At 39.0% G+C, this 14,762-nt stretch overlaps 1 protein-coding gene across 1 annotated transcript in view; it reads right to left on the bottom strand.

Annotated features, from left to right (window-relative positions):
* The window catches only part of LOC128652630 (cholinesterase), a 71,329-nt gene extending 57,094 nt beyond the window's left edge, over nucleotides 1-14,235 (bottom strand). Inside the window, exon 1 of the mRNA XM_053705564.1 lies at nucleotides 14,210-14,235. The gene's annotated coding sequence lies outside the window, so the exon portion shown is untranslated. The remainder of the gene's footprint in view (nucleotides 1-14,209) is intronic.
* Nucleotides 14,236-14,762: the final 527 nt, after the last annotated feature.

The following is a 14,762-nucleotide window of genomic DNA, read 5'->3' as shown; positions in this document are numbered from 1 at the left end:
GGAGAAGTCTTCATCGAAGCGGCAAGAAGTCCTCAACGAAGCCGGGAGAAGTCTTCATCCAAGCGGCAAGAAGTGGTCCTCCAGACGGGCAGAAGTCTTTATCCAGACGGCATCTTCTATCTTCATCCTTCCGACGCGGAGCGGCTCCATCTTCAAGACATCCAGCGCGGAGCATCCTCTTCTTGCGACGGCTCTTCAAGAATGAAGGTTTCTTTAAGGGACGTCATCCAAGATGGCGTCCCTTGAATTCCAATTGGCTGATAGAATTCTATCAGCCAATCGGAATTAAAGGTGAAAAATTCCTATTGGCTGATGCAATCAGCCAATAGGATTGAGATTCAATCATATTGGCTGATCCGATCAGCCAATAGGATTGAGTTTGCATTATATTTAGTGATGTCGCGAACCTAAAAATTTTGGTTCGCGAACGGCGGACTCGAACTTCCGCAAATGTTCGCGAACCGGCGAACCGGGCGAACCGCCATTGACTTCAATAGGCAGGCGAACTTTAAAACCAAAAGGGACTCTTTCTGGCCACAATAGTGATGGAAAAGTTGTTTCAAGGGGACTAACACCTGGACTGTGGCATGCCGGAGGGGGATCCATGGCAAAACTCCCATGGAAAATTACATAGTTGATGCAGAGTCTGGTTTTAATCCATAAAGGGCATAAATCACCTAACATTCCTAAATTGTTTGGAATAACGTGCTTTAAAACATCAGGTATGATGTTGTATCGATCAGGTAGTGTAAGGGTTACGCCCGCTTCACAGTGACAGACCAAACTCCCCATGTAACGCACCGCAAACAACCGCAAACAGTCCATTTGCACAACCACCAGATAGATAGATTTGATAGATAGATACATAGATCAATAGATGCAATATACATATGATAGATACAAATTACATAGATCAATAGATGCAATATACATTTGATAGATACGAATTACATAGATCAATAGATGCAATATACATTTGATAGATACGAATTACATAGATCAATAGATGCAATATACATTTGATAGATACGAATTACATAGAGCAATAGATGCAATATACATTTGATAGATACGAATGATAGTTAGATAGATTTGATAGATAAATAGATAGATTTGATAGATATATAATTTCACCAGACAGAGAATTACAAGACGTGCGGTCTGGGATCCATGGTAAGGTTCCCAGAGGCAGTTGCGGCACCAGGGGATGTGTATATGGCATGGATTTTCGGAACCGGGAGATGGAAAAAGATGCTCGGTCGGTCCTCCTGCTTCAAATTTGGGGCACTGCCCGTGCAATCTAGTGTGCCACCAGATATGAGTGGTGTGTTAAGTAGTACTATTCTTAGCAGTTTAATACCTGTTACTCCCCCTATCGGGGGAGGTGTATATGGCATGGATTTTAGGAAGCGGGAGATGGAAAAAGATGCTTGGTCGGTCCTCCTACTTCAAATTTGGCTGAAACACAAGTGGCTGTCACAAAACAGTCCGGCCACGAGATAGATAGATTTGATAGATAGATAGATAGATAGATAGATAGATACATAGATTACATAGATCAATAGATGCAATATACATCTGATAGATATGAATTACATAGATCAATAGATGCAATATACATTTGATAGATACGAATTACATAGATCAATAGATGCAATATACATTTGATAGATACGAATGATAGTTAGATAGATTTGATAGATAAATAGATAGATTTGATAGATATATAATTTAACCAGACAGAGAATTACAAGACGTGCGGTCTGGGACCCATGGTAAGATTCCCAGAGGCAGTTGCGGTGCCAAGGGACGTGTATATGGCATGGATTTTCGGAACCGGGAGATGGAAAAAGATGCTCGGTCGGTCCTCCTGCTTCAAATTTGTGGCACTGCCCGTGCAATCTATTGTGCCACCAGATATGAGTGGTGTGTTAAGTAGTACTATTCTTAGCAGTTTAAGGAAGTAGGCACAGTATATGCTGTGAGTCTGACATATAGGCTGGCACTAGTGGCAGGCTGGCCTGGCAACTAAAATTAAATAACACTAGCAGACTGATGTAAAAGTTTTTTTTTTATAAATTTAAACTAATGTTACAACAGATATGAGTGGTGGCACTGAGGATGGAAGTAGGCACAGTATATGCTGTGAGCCTGACACACAGACTGGCACTAGTGGCAGGCTGGCCTGGCAACTAAAATTAAACAACACTAGCAGACTGATGTAAAAGATTTTTTTTTAAAAAATTACACTAATGTTACAACAGATATGAGTGGTGGCACTGAGGATGGAAGTAGGCACAGAATATGCTGTGATCCTGACACACAGGCTGGCACTAGTGGCAGGCTGGCCTGGCAACTAAAATTAAATAACACTAGCAGACTGATGTAAAAGTTTTTTTTAAAGAAAATGTACACTAATGTTACAACAGATATGAGTGGTGGCACTGAGGCTGGCAGTGGCAGGCTGGCCTGGCAACTGAAATTAGATTACACTAGCAGACTGATGTAAAAGTTTTGTTTTTTTTTTAAATTACACTAATGTTACAAAAAAAAAAAAACGACTGAAGTTCTAGCCCTAAAAAGGGCTTTTTGGGGTGCTGTCCTTACAGCAGAGATCAGATGAGTCCTTCAGGACTGTAGTGGACACTGAATACACTAGCCTAGCTATCAATTTCCCTATAAAATCAGTAGCAGCAGCACTAACCCTCCTCTCACTAAGAATGCAGGATCATAATGAATCTAAAATGGCTGCTGCCCAGGAGCTGGGAGGGTCTGGGAGGGAGTGTCTGCTGCTGATTGGCTGAAATGTGTCTGCAGACTGTGAGATACAGGGTCAAAGTTTACGCAATGATGACGAATAGGGGGCGGATCGAACATCGCATATGTTCGCCCGCTGCGGCGAACGCGAACAAGCTAAGGCCTAGATTTGGAGTTCGGCGGTAGCCGTCAAAACCAGCGTTAGAGGCCCCTAACGCTGGTTTTGGCCGCTCGCTGGTATTTGGAGTCAGTGATTAAAGGGTCTAACGCTCACTTTTCAGCCGCGACTTTTCCATACCGCAGATCCCCCTACGCCATTTGCGTAGCCTATATTTTCAATGGGATCTTTCTAACGCCGGTATTTAGAGTCGTTTCTGAAGTGAGCGTTAGAGCTCTAACGACAAGATTCCAGCCGCCTGAAAATAGCAGGAGTTAAGAGCTTTCTGGCTAACGCCGGTTTATAAAGCTCTTAACTACTGTACCCTAAAGTACACTAACACCCATAAACTACCTATGTACCCCTAAACCGAGGTCCCCCCACACCGCCGCCACTCGATTAAAATTTTTAACCCCTAATCTGCCGACCGCCACCTACGTTATACTTATGTACCCCTAATCTGCTGCCCCTAACCCCGCTGACCCCTGTATTACATTTATTAACCCCTAACCTGCCCCCCACAACGTCGCCGCCAGCTACTTAAAATAATTAACCCCTAATCTTCCGACCGCAAATCGCCGCCACCTACGTTATCCCTATGTACCCCTAATCTGCTGCCCTAACATCGCCGACCCCTATTTTATATTTATTAACCCCTAATCTGCCCCCCTCAACGTCGCCGACACCTGCCTACACTTATTAACCCCTAATCTGCCGAGCGGACCTGAGCGCTACTATAATAAATGTATTAACCCCTAATCCGCCTCACTAACCCTATCATAAATAGTATTAACCCCTAATCTGCCCTCCCTAACATCGCCGACACCTAACTTCAATTATTAACCCCTAATCTGCCGACCGGAGCTCACCGCTATTCTAATAAATGTATTAACCCCTAAAGCTAAGTCTAACCCTAACACTAACACCCCCCTAAGTTAAATATAATTTACATCTAACGAAATAAATTAACTCTTATTAAATAACTTATTCCTATTTAAAGCTAAATACTTACCTGTAAAATAAATCCTAATATAGCTACAAAATAAATTATAATTATATTATAGCTATTTTAGGATTAATATTTATTTTACAGGCAACTTTGTAATTATTTTAACCAGGTACAATAACTATTAAATAGTTAAGAACTATTTAATAGTTACCTAGTTAAAATAATAACAAATTTACCTGTAAAATAAATCCTAACCTAAGATATAATTAAACCTAACACTACCCTATCAATAAAATAATTAAATAAACTACCTACAATTACCTACAATTAACCTAACACTACACTATCAATAAATTAATTAAACACAATTCCTACAAATAACTACAATTAAATAAACTAGCTAAAGTACAAAAAATAAAAAAGAACTAAGTTACAGAAAATAAAAAAATATTTACAAACATAAGAAAAATATTACAACAATTTTAAACTAATTACACCTACTCTAAGCCCCCTAATAAAATAACAAAGCCCCCCAAAATAAAAAATTCCCTACCCTATTCTAAATTAAAAAAGTTACAAGCTCTTTTACCTTACCAGCCCTGAACAGGGCCCTTTGCGGGGCATGCCCCAAGAATTTCAGCTCTTTTGCCTGTAAAAAAAAACATACAATACCCCCCCCCCAACATTACAACCCACCACCCACATACCCCTAATCTAACCCAAACCCCCCTTAAATAAACCTAACACTAAGCCCCTGAAGATCTTCCTACCTTGTCTTCACCATCCAGGTATCACTGATCCGTCCTGGCTCCAAGATCTTCATCCAACCCAAGCGGGGGTTGGCGATCCATAATCCGGTCCAGAAGAGGCTCCAAAGTCTTCCTCCTATCCGGCAAGAAGAGGACATCCGGACCGGCAAACATCTTCTCCAAGCGGCATCTTCGATCTTCTTCCATCCGGAGCGAAGCGGCAGGATCCTGAAGACATCCAGCGCGGAACATCCATCCGGACCGACGACTGAACGACGAATGACTGTTCCTTTAAGGGACGTCATCCAAGATGGCGTCCCTCGAATTCCGATTGGCTGATAGGATTCTATCAGCCAATCGGAATTAAGGTAGGAATTTTCTGATTGGCTGATGGAATCAGCCAATCAGAATCTAGTTCAATCCGATTGGCCGATCCAATCAGCCAATCAGATTGAGCTCGCATTCTATTGGCTGATCGGAACAGCCAATAGAATGCGAGCTCAATCTGATTGGCTGATTGGATCAGCCAATCGGATTGAACTTGATTCTGATTGGCTGATTCCATCAGCCAATCAGAAAATTCCTACCTTAATTCCGATTGGCTGATAGAATCCTATCAGCCAATCGGAATTCGAGGGACGCCATCTTGGATGACGTCCCTTAAAGGAACAGTCATTCGTCGTTCAGTCGTCGGTCCGGATGGATGTTCCGCGCTGGATGTCTTCAGGATCCTGCCGCTTCGCTCCGGATGGAAGAAGATCGAAGATGCCGCTTGGAGAAGATGTTTGCCGGTCCGGATGTCCTCTTCTTGCCGGATAGGAGGAAGACTTTGGAGCCTCTTCTGGACCGGATTATGGATCGCCAACCCCCGCTTGGGTTGGATGAAGATCTTGGAGCCAGGACGGATCGGTGATACCTGGATGGTGAAGACAAGGTAGGAAGATCTTCAGGGGCTTAGTGTTAGGTTTATTTAAGGGGGGTTTGGGTTAGATTAGGGGTATGTGGGTGGTGGGTTGTAATGTTGGGGGGGGGGTATTGTATGTTTTTTTTTACAGGCAAAAGAGCTGAAATTCTTGGGGCATGCCCGCAAAGGGCCCTGTTCAGGGCTGGTAAGGTAAAAGAGCTTGTAACTTTTTTAATTTAGAATAGGGTAGGGAATTTTTTATTTTGGGGGGCTTTGTTATTTTATTAGGGGGCTTAGAGTAGGTGTAATTAGTTTAAAATTGTTGTAATATTTTTCTTATGTTTGTAAATATTTTTTTATTTTCTGTAACTTAGTTCTTTTTTATTTTTTGTACTTTAGCTAGTTTATTTAATTGTATTTATTTGTAGGAATTGTGTTTAATTAATTTATTGATAGTGTAGTGTTAGGTTAATTGTAGGTAATTGTAGGTAGTTTATTTAATTATTTTATTGATAGGGTAGTGTTAGGTTTAATTATATCTTAGGTTAGGATTTATTTTACAGGTAAATTTGTTATTATTTTAACTAGGTAACTATTAAATAGTTCTTAACTATTTAATAGCTATTGTACCTAGTTAAAATAAATACAAAGTTGCCTGTAAAATAAATATTAATCCTAAAATAGCTATAATATAATTATAATTTATATTGTAGCTATATTAGGATTTATTTTACAGGTAAGTATTTAGCTTTAAATAGGAATAAGTTATTTAATAAGAGTTAATTTATTTCGTTAGATGTAAATTATATTTAATTTAGGGGGGTGTTAGTGTTAGGGTTAGACTTAGCTTTAGGGGTTAATACATTTATTAGAATAGCGGTGAGCTCCGCTCGGAAGATTAGGGGTTAATAATTGAAGTTAGGTGTCGGCGATGTTAGGGAGGGCAGATTAGGGGTTAATACTATTTATGATAGGGTTAGTGAGGCGGATTAGGGGTTAATACATTTATTATAGTAGAGCTCAGGTCCGCTCGGCAGATTAGGGGTTAATAAGTGTAGGCAGGTGTCGGCGACGTTGTGGGGGGCAGATTAGGGGTTAATAAATATAATATAGGGGTCGGCGGTGTTAGGGGTAGCAGATTAGGGGTACATAGGGAGAACGTAGGTTGCGGCGGTTTACGGAGCGGCAGATTAGAGGTTAAACAAAATATGCAGGGGTCAGCGATAGCGGGGGCGGCAGATTAGGGGTTAATAAGTGTAAGGGTAGGGGTGTTTAGACTCGGGGTACATGTTAGGGTGTTAGGTGCAGACGTAGGAAGTGTTTCCCCATAGGAAACAATGGGGCTGCGTTAGGAGCTGAACGCTGCTTTTTTGCAGGTGTTAGGTTTTTTTTCAGCTCAAACAGTCCCATTGTTTCCTATGGGAGAATCGTGCACGAGCACGTTTTTGAGGCCGGCCGAGTCCGTAAGCAACTCTGGTATCGAGAGTTGCATTTGCGGTAAAAATGCTCTACGCTCCTTTTTTGGAGCCTAACGCAGCATTTGTTTGAACTCTCGATACCAGAGTTAATTTTATGGTGCGGCCAGAAAAAAGCCTGCGGAGCGTTAACAGCCCTTTTACCGCCGAACTCCAAATCTAGGCCTAAGATCGCCGGGAACTGTTCTCTGGCGAACTGTTCGCGACATCACTAATTATATTGACTGATTGGAACAGCCAATAGAATGCAAGCTTAATCCTATTGGCTGATTGGATCAGACAATTTAATTGAATATTAAATAATCTAGACATTTCTTTAGTTTGCTTATATTTTAATATTGTAATAATCAATTAATATATATCTGGTCATAAGTGATATTCTGTTTACTGCATAGATATAATCACTGTGTTTATAAAAATTACCTTATCAGAACTTAGGAATTATTTTAATATTAATATTTGATAATGATTATATTGTCATTAATTGCTAAATTGCGTAATAGTGTTATTTTGAAGTGCATTACAGAGATTATATAACATTTTATTGGGTTCACTGCTAAGATTCTACTATATTCATTAGAGGTATTGCTGACGATGATTTTATTATTGTTATAAATTTTTAATATTCATAATCCATAAACTTTACAAATATGTATTGGAATACACCACTGAGATATTCTAATAAACAAAATAACTAATATTTACTGGAGGACACTCCTGAGATGTACTAATACGGTCAACCACCATCCCCCCACCGCAATAACTAAATAAAATGTATTAACCCCTAATCCACCAACCCCCCACATTGCAAACTACCTATTAAAACTATTAGCCCCTAAATCACTAACCCCCCACAACGCAATCTACCTAATTAACCTATTAACCCCTAAATCCCAATCCCCCAACAATGCAAAGTATTGATCTTATCACTAAGCCCCCTAACCTAAAAAACCCTAAATTGACCCCAATTACATAAAATAAAATAAAAACTCTTACTACAAATTTATTTTAAAATACCAAAATGTAAAAATCCCAATTTAAAGGTACAGTCTACACCAGAATTTTTATTGTTTTAAAAGATAGATAATCCCTTTAATACCCATTCCCTAGTTTTGCATAACCAACACAGTTATATAAATACACTTTTTACCTCTGTAATTATCTTGTATCTAAGCCTCTGCAAACTGCCACCTTATTTCAGTTCTTTTGACAGACATGCATTTTTTTTGCCAATCAGTGCTGGCTCATAGGAACTCCACGTACATGAGCACAGTGTTATCTATATGACACACATGAACTAACACCCTCTAGTGGTAAAAAACTGTCAAAATGCCACGAGAGAAGAGGCGTCCTTCAAGGGCTTAGAAATTAACATATGAACCTCCTAGGTTTAGCTTTCAACTAAGAATGCCAACAGAACAAAGCAAAATTGGTGCTAAAAGTAAATTGGAAAATTGTTTAAAAGTCTTGTGCACTTCTTCGGTATCTCAATTGCCAGAGGAGTACCGAGAGTTCCTAGACATTTTTGACAAAGTGTTTGCCGGTACATTGCCTCCTCACCTGTCTTACGATTGTTCCATAGACCTGCAACCCAGAGCTATTACTCCTCAGTCTGCTGCGGAGAATTGTGCTATGGAGGAGTATGTTGCCGATGCTCTGTCGTGGGGGATCATCTCCAAATCCTGCTCTCCTGCAGGGACTGGCTTCTTCGTAGTGAAGAAAAAGGGTGGCGAGTTAAGACCATGCATCGATTATAGGGGTCTTAATTGTCTTACCATTAAGAATGCTTACCCTATTCCGCTCATTACGGAACTCTTGCCTCAAGGGAGCTACGGTCTTTTCTAAACTTGATTTGAGAGGAGCATACAATCTCGTTAGGATTAAGGAGGGCCACAAATGGAAAACAGCATTTAACACCAGGAGCGGGCATTATGAGTATCTTGTAATGCCCTTTGGCCTATGTAATGCCCCAACTGTTTTCGAGGAACTTATTAATTATGTCCTACAAGATATGTTGCAACAGTGAGTTGTGTTGTGGTGTACTTAGATGATATCCTCATACACTCACCCACTCTTGAGGTTCATCATTCTGATGTTACACGGGTACTTCAGAGATTACGTGAGAACGGCCTGTTTTGTAAACTCGAGAAATGTGAGTTCAATCAGACTCAAGTAACCTTCCTATGTCTATGTGTATTTTCTGTGGATGCCTCTGTGAGGGTGGGTGTGTATGTCTTTGTGTGTTTTCTGTGGATGTCTCTGTGAGGGTATGTGTGTGTGTGTTTGTATGTATGTCTGTGTGTTTTCTGTGGATGTCTCTGTGAGGGTGTGTGCATATGTCTGTGTGTTTTCTGTGGGTGTCTCTGTGAGGGTGTGTGCATATGTCTGTGTGTTTTCTGTGGATACCTTTGTGAGGGTGTGTGCATATGTCTGTGTTTTCTGTGGGTGTCTCTGTCAGGGTGTGTGTGTTTATATATGTCTTTGTGCATTTTCTGTGGGTGTCTCTGTGAAGGTGTGTTTGTGTGTGTGTGTGTGTGTGCATGTCTTTGTGTGTTTTCTGTGCATTTCTCAGTGGCAGTGTATGTATGAATTCCTTTGTGTGTTTTCTGTGGGTGCCTCTCTGGGTGTATGTCTTTGTGTGTTTTCTGTTGGTGTCTCTGTGTGTGTATGTCTTTGTGTGTTTTCTGTGGGTGTCTGTGAGTGTGTATGTCTTTATGTGTTTTCTTAGGCTGTCTATGTGGGTGTTTTCTTGGGTGTATGTGCAAGTTTGTGTTTATGTTTGTGTGTGTGTGTCCATTGTCTGTTCCTTTTTAGGACATTTTAACCTTACTACTGATTATTCACATCTTTCTACAGACTTTGAGACTAATGAGACCTTTCCAGAAGTCACCAATACACCTTTAAATTTTTGTTTAGGGTCTTTCCTTTCAGCCACTGCATACTGTTGTCATCATATAGTTGTCATCTTCCTTGACAAAAAGATAATCAGCACTCCATATTTTGTCTTGTAAATCTGCATTTTTGACAAAACTATAATCTACCTCATTAATTGTCAGGTGAATGTAAACAAGTGCTGGGTATCTGTGTGGGTGCCCGTGTCTGAGTGTGTTTGTGTGTTTCTGTTTTTGTGTGTTACTACCTTTATAACATTTCCAAGTTTGACTACACTTAAGATTAAAGTACATATACGTTTTAGTCACTTGGTCAAACATTACACATGTCAAGAGGGGGAGCCCTGATCAATGGTTAAGTAAGGGACGTGTGTATCTGTATATATCTATATCTATATATATATATAGATATATATATATATATATATATATATATATATATACACACACACACATATAAAATAAAAAGTAAATTGTTCTGTATGGGAAGAACATTGGAATGTGATATTTTCATAACTCCTATTTTTTAGTTTGCACTCTCCATTGAGTTCTAGGGGTAGAAGAAATTAAAATGGTCGCAATAATTTGTTAGCACACGTCGGGTTTTGCTCGCGCATAAACTTTTTACATTCAACTTGTAATATGAGCATCACCCAACGCATGCAAAAAGCCTCCGTCTAGCGTAGTTTACACTTGTAATCTAGTTTATAATGACTTAAACTACAGCTATGTTGGTGGCCCAAATGGGTTTCGACCCTACTTCATGTGTTACTTGCACAAATAACTTAAATCATTGCTAAAGTGATCACAAACAATGAAACAGTCACAATGAAAATAAAATAAAACATACAAACAGTCACTGAGATTACAAGTTGTGCGCTACACCCGGTGCGTAAATAACGTTGAAAATTTAGAGCTGCCGCACTTTCCATAGTGCTTCCATTGCAAGTTACTGAAAAACCTTCTTTTGTTGTGCATTAAGCTCCATACCGCACAAAAGCCAAGGCCTGACTTTTTTTTCCCATAGACAACAATGGAGACAAAGTGCTAGAAAAAAACTAACACCTGGGATTACGGAATGGCGATCGCTATAACACAACCCCATTAATGTCTATGGGGAAAAGAAAGTTATGTAAAAACACCCTAACATAAACCCCTAGTCTAAATACCCCTATTCCACGGGCTCCCAAGTCCCAACACTAAATAAAGCTATTAACCCCTAAACCTCTGCCCCCCGCATTGCTAACACCTAAAAAAAGTTATTAACCCCTAATCTGTCGCACTGCCACATTGCAAATACTAAACTAAACCTATTAACCCCTAATACTCCTCTGATTTGAACAGCCAATAGGATTTAAGCAGCTCTCATCCTATTGGCTGATTTGAATATTTCAGCCAATAGAAATGCAAGGTACCCCAAATATAAAAGGGGTAATTTTTGTGGGGTTTTTTGTGATCTTAGATTATTTTTAATTTTTGTAATTTTAGTGTTTTTTATTTTTTGTAATGTTAGTTTTGTTTTGTTTTTTTCTTCGTAAGTTTAGGATTTTATAATTTTGTACATTTAGGTTTCTTATTTTTCATTTATTTGTATTTATTTAACTAGTTAGTTTTTTTATTTCACAGGTATGTTTTTATTTAGTTTAAGATAGTTATATTGTAGCTTTAATTTAAAGTTAGAGGATGTTAGGTGTAGGGGTTAATAGCTTAATTTGGTGTGTCGTGATGTGGGGGGCCAGCAGTTTAGGGGTTTATAGGTTTATTTCAGTAGTTGTGCTGCGGGGGGCCGGCAGTTAAGGGGTTAATAGGTTTATTTAGTGTTGGTGATGTGGGGGGGTCAGCGGTTTAGGGGTTAATAGGTTTAATTAGTGTTGGTGATGTGGGTGATTAGGGGTTAATATGTTTAAAATAGTATTTGTGATGGGGTGGCGGCTTAGGGGTTAATAGTGCAGTTTATGGGTGTTAGTGTACTTTGTAACATTTTTGTTATGAGTTTTGTGAAACATTTTTGTTTCACAAAATCCATAACTACTGGTCTCTAATCGCGGAACGGATCGTGGTGATATAAGCCATAACACTAGCATTATAGCCGGTCTGCACAACATGTAATAGAGTCTCTGTGAAAATTCCACACTCAAAAGCCATTTTTTCAGTGCGGAATGGAGAGTTGCGTTACAGGCTAAAACGCTTGCAGTTTAACTGTACCACGTGCAATGGTCAATTTTTCAGCGGTATAGCCGTACCGCAACACTTGAAGTTTTTTTGCCCATTGTGAGTAAAATTACTGTGCACTGAAGCAAGTAAGAAAGGTCCAAAATCTGATGGTAATGAAATCAGGGACAGCTAAAGTATCTTTTGCACTGTATACTTCAAAGAGGTAAAATAAATATAGTTCAATGCGGTAACAAAATCAGAAATATAATTCAGTCAAGTTAGTACTTTTGTAGTATAGATGCTGCTGTAGCTCTAAGACAATAGCCCAAATCAGAAAACCTCCTGTAAAAACTGGAACTCTTCCAAACTTGAAACATTTATTAAAATTAATAAAAACAATATCATCTGAATAAATGTTGTTCAGAGTGTCACTGATAATAACCACTGTCTCCAATTTAGAAGTCCAAACTCCAGTTTAACATTCACTTTTTAAGCCCAGCTCTGTAGATCTAGTATAGATAATCCTTCCCTGTAACTTGCAGCAGATTTTCTTTCCTCCAGATTTTGAATCTTTGGAAGTTTCTACCTTGCTTCAGTGCATGGTGATTTTTATTCACAATTGTTTGGACAGATGGGTTAAATATTTGCTTTATTTGTTACTAGAACAGGGGTGAATCATTAACTTGTGTGCTTAGTTTGTGTAAAATACATATGGTAGTTTGGGATGGAGCTTAGAGTGAGTATTGCTTTCAACTAATGACTGAAGTTTCTGTTTTTCAAAGCCTAGTAATGCCATTGATCATATTTGTATCACATATATCTAAGGCTACTACTTCGGCCATGTTTTCATGGACACTTATGAGTTACACATGCTGCAGGGTGTGCAGAGGAGAAAATGAATTTTACCCCTGGACAGCAAACAAATAGCACTATTCATGTTGCTCCCTGAATACCCTCAAAAGTGTCCATGAAAACATGGCTGAAGTGGCAACCCTACATATATCCTTACTGTCTTTGTAAGTACTGCTTGTTTTGTGAGGAAAAATGTTTTCCTTTGTTAATTACTTTTGAATCTTTAAAATAATTATACAACAAATCAGTTCCACTTTGGTTAAATATCATACAATATGGTACAGAAACAAATTATATATATATATATAGGTAAGAGAAATAAACTTATGCTGTGTCTGTATAAACACAGCCTGCCCTGGTGTCTCCAATGCCGTACATTGTGGATATTTCTCAAGTATGGGGAAACAGTTTTCTCCAGATTCGTGGGTTTTCCTTGTCAGGAAAAGTCCTTACTCAGTGGAACTGCATGGGGCAAGGTGGTGACAATTTCTTTAGCTGGAAAACCTGCCTCCGTCACAATGGTTCACATAATGCTAGTAGAAAAAATGCACTCATTGAGCTCCTTGTAATGAGAAGAGCCCTCTTAATAGACAGTGGAGATCAGCTGTTGTTTGTAGATATGCACTCCTACTATAAGGCACTATAAACAATGCAACTTTGGTTAGCTCCTTGCTGCCGGAGAATGCATCATGCATCGCTTTGCTAGTTCATATGGTTTCCTTTAAAAGTCATAGCGGTTAAGACCAGTGTTCCTTCTAAGGACAGTTTTATGAGTGACCCAGCAGTGAAACAGTTAATTATAGCAATTAGCAAACACTATGCCTTGCAGACTGCATTGTCTAGTGTTTGCTAATTACTCTAATTAACTATTTCACTGCTAGGCAGCTAACAAAATGAGCCTTAGAGGAAAGCCTGGTTAAAACTTATGTTATATGTGTCCAAAAAAGGTCATAAACCTGCTGATGGAGTTAGCAGCCATAAGGAACTGTCATTAATTAATGACTCACTAAAGCAAGAATACTATAACAGTAGAGATATAAGAATGATAAGTTCACAAAAATATTTCTCCTGTTAATAGTTATTTTTATAGTGGCTTTGCATATGTTCTATTATTTATTTGATATGCATAAGGAAATGTTAAAATATAAAGCAGATTAAGAGTTTTTGCACTGGCCTTGAAAACTTCTAGGCTACTAAACACCTGTGATACAACACATTTAAATTCCTGTAACAATGCAATAATATTCTAAGTTTCCATGATTTAATTAAACAAAATGGCTTTTTTAAAACATAAGAAAACATGAAAATTTGAAGCACTTACCAAACTGATGGGGTTTTTTGTGTGTGTGTTGGCAGCACAGGGTTGTTTAGTAATCATGTTAAATTTGAACTCCTCCTTTTACACATTTTTAACCAATAAACTTCATTAACTAAAGTTCAGAGACACAACATAATGTTCAGAATGTTGCTAAATGTTATTAGGCAACAACTGCAAACATCCAAGAATAGCTAATATGTTAAAAGTCAAACTTACAGCTGTCTGAATCTACAGAAGATACAATTAAATATTTGCTTGTAGCACGGATATATTTTACATGAACTAGACAATGGCCTCTATTTATCAACCTCTCAACATACCTGCATTTGACGGCACCAATACGCTCCCCTAAGATTGCCTAACATCGCTGCCGCGGACCTGAATACGTTCTCCAAAATTATCAAAAAAGCTGTCAAAAAGCCACGCACCAAGTACGGAGCGATGAGCAGCGGACTGTTGTTAACTAACAGTCAGCGATCTCGCTGCTCTTCGGCTTTTTTACGGCTTTCTTGGTACCCTGTCACTAAACACCCACACTATACTATACTGTTTACCC

The sequence above is a fragment of the Bombina bombina genome, chromosome 1, assembly GCF_027579735.1.
Source record: "Bombina bombina isolate aBomBom1 chromosome 1, aBomBom1.pri, whole genome shotgun sequence".
Classification (NCBI taxonomy): Eukaryota; Metazoa; Chordata; class Amphibia; order Anura; family Bombinatoridae; genus Bombina; species Bombina bombina.
Note: the sequence above shows the minus strand (reverse complement) of the source record. Positions and strands in the feature narration are given on the sequence as shown.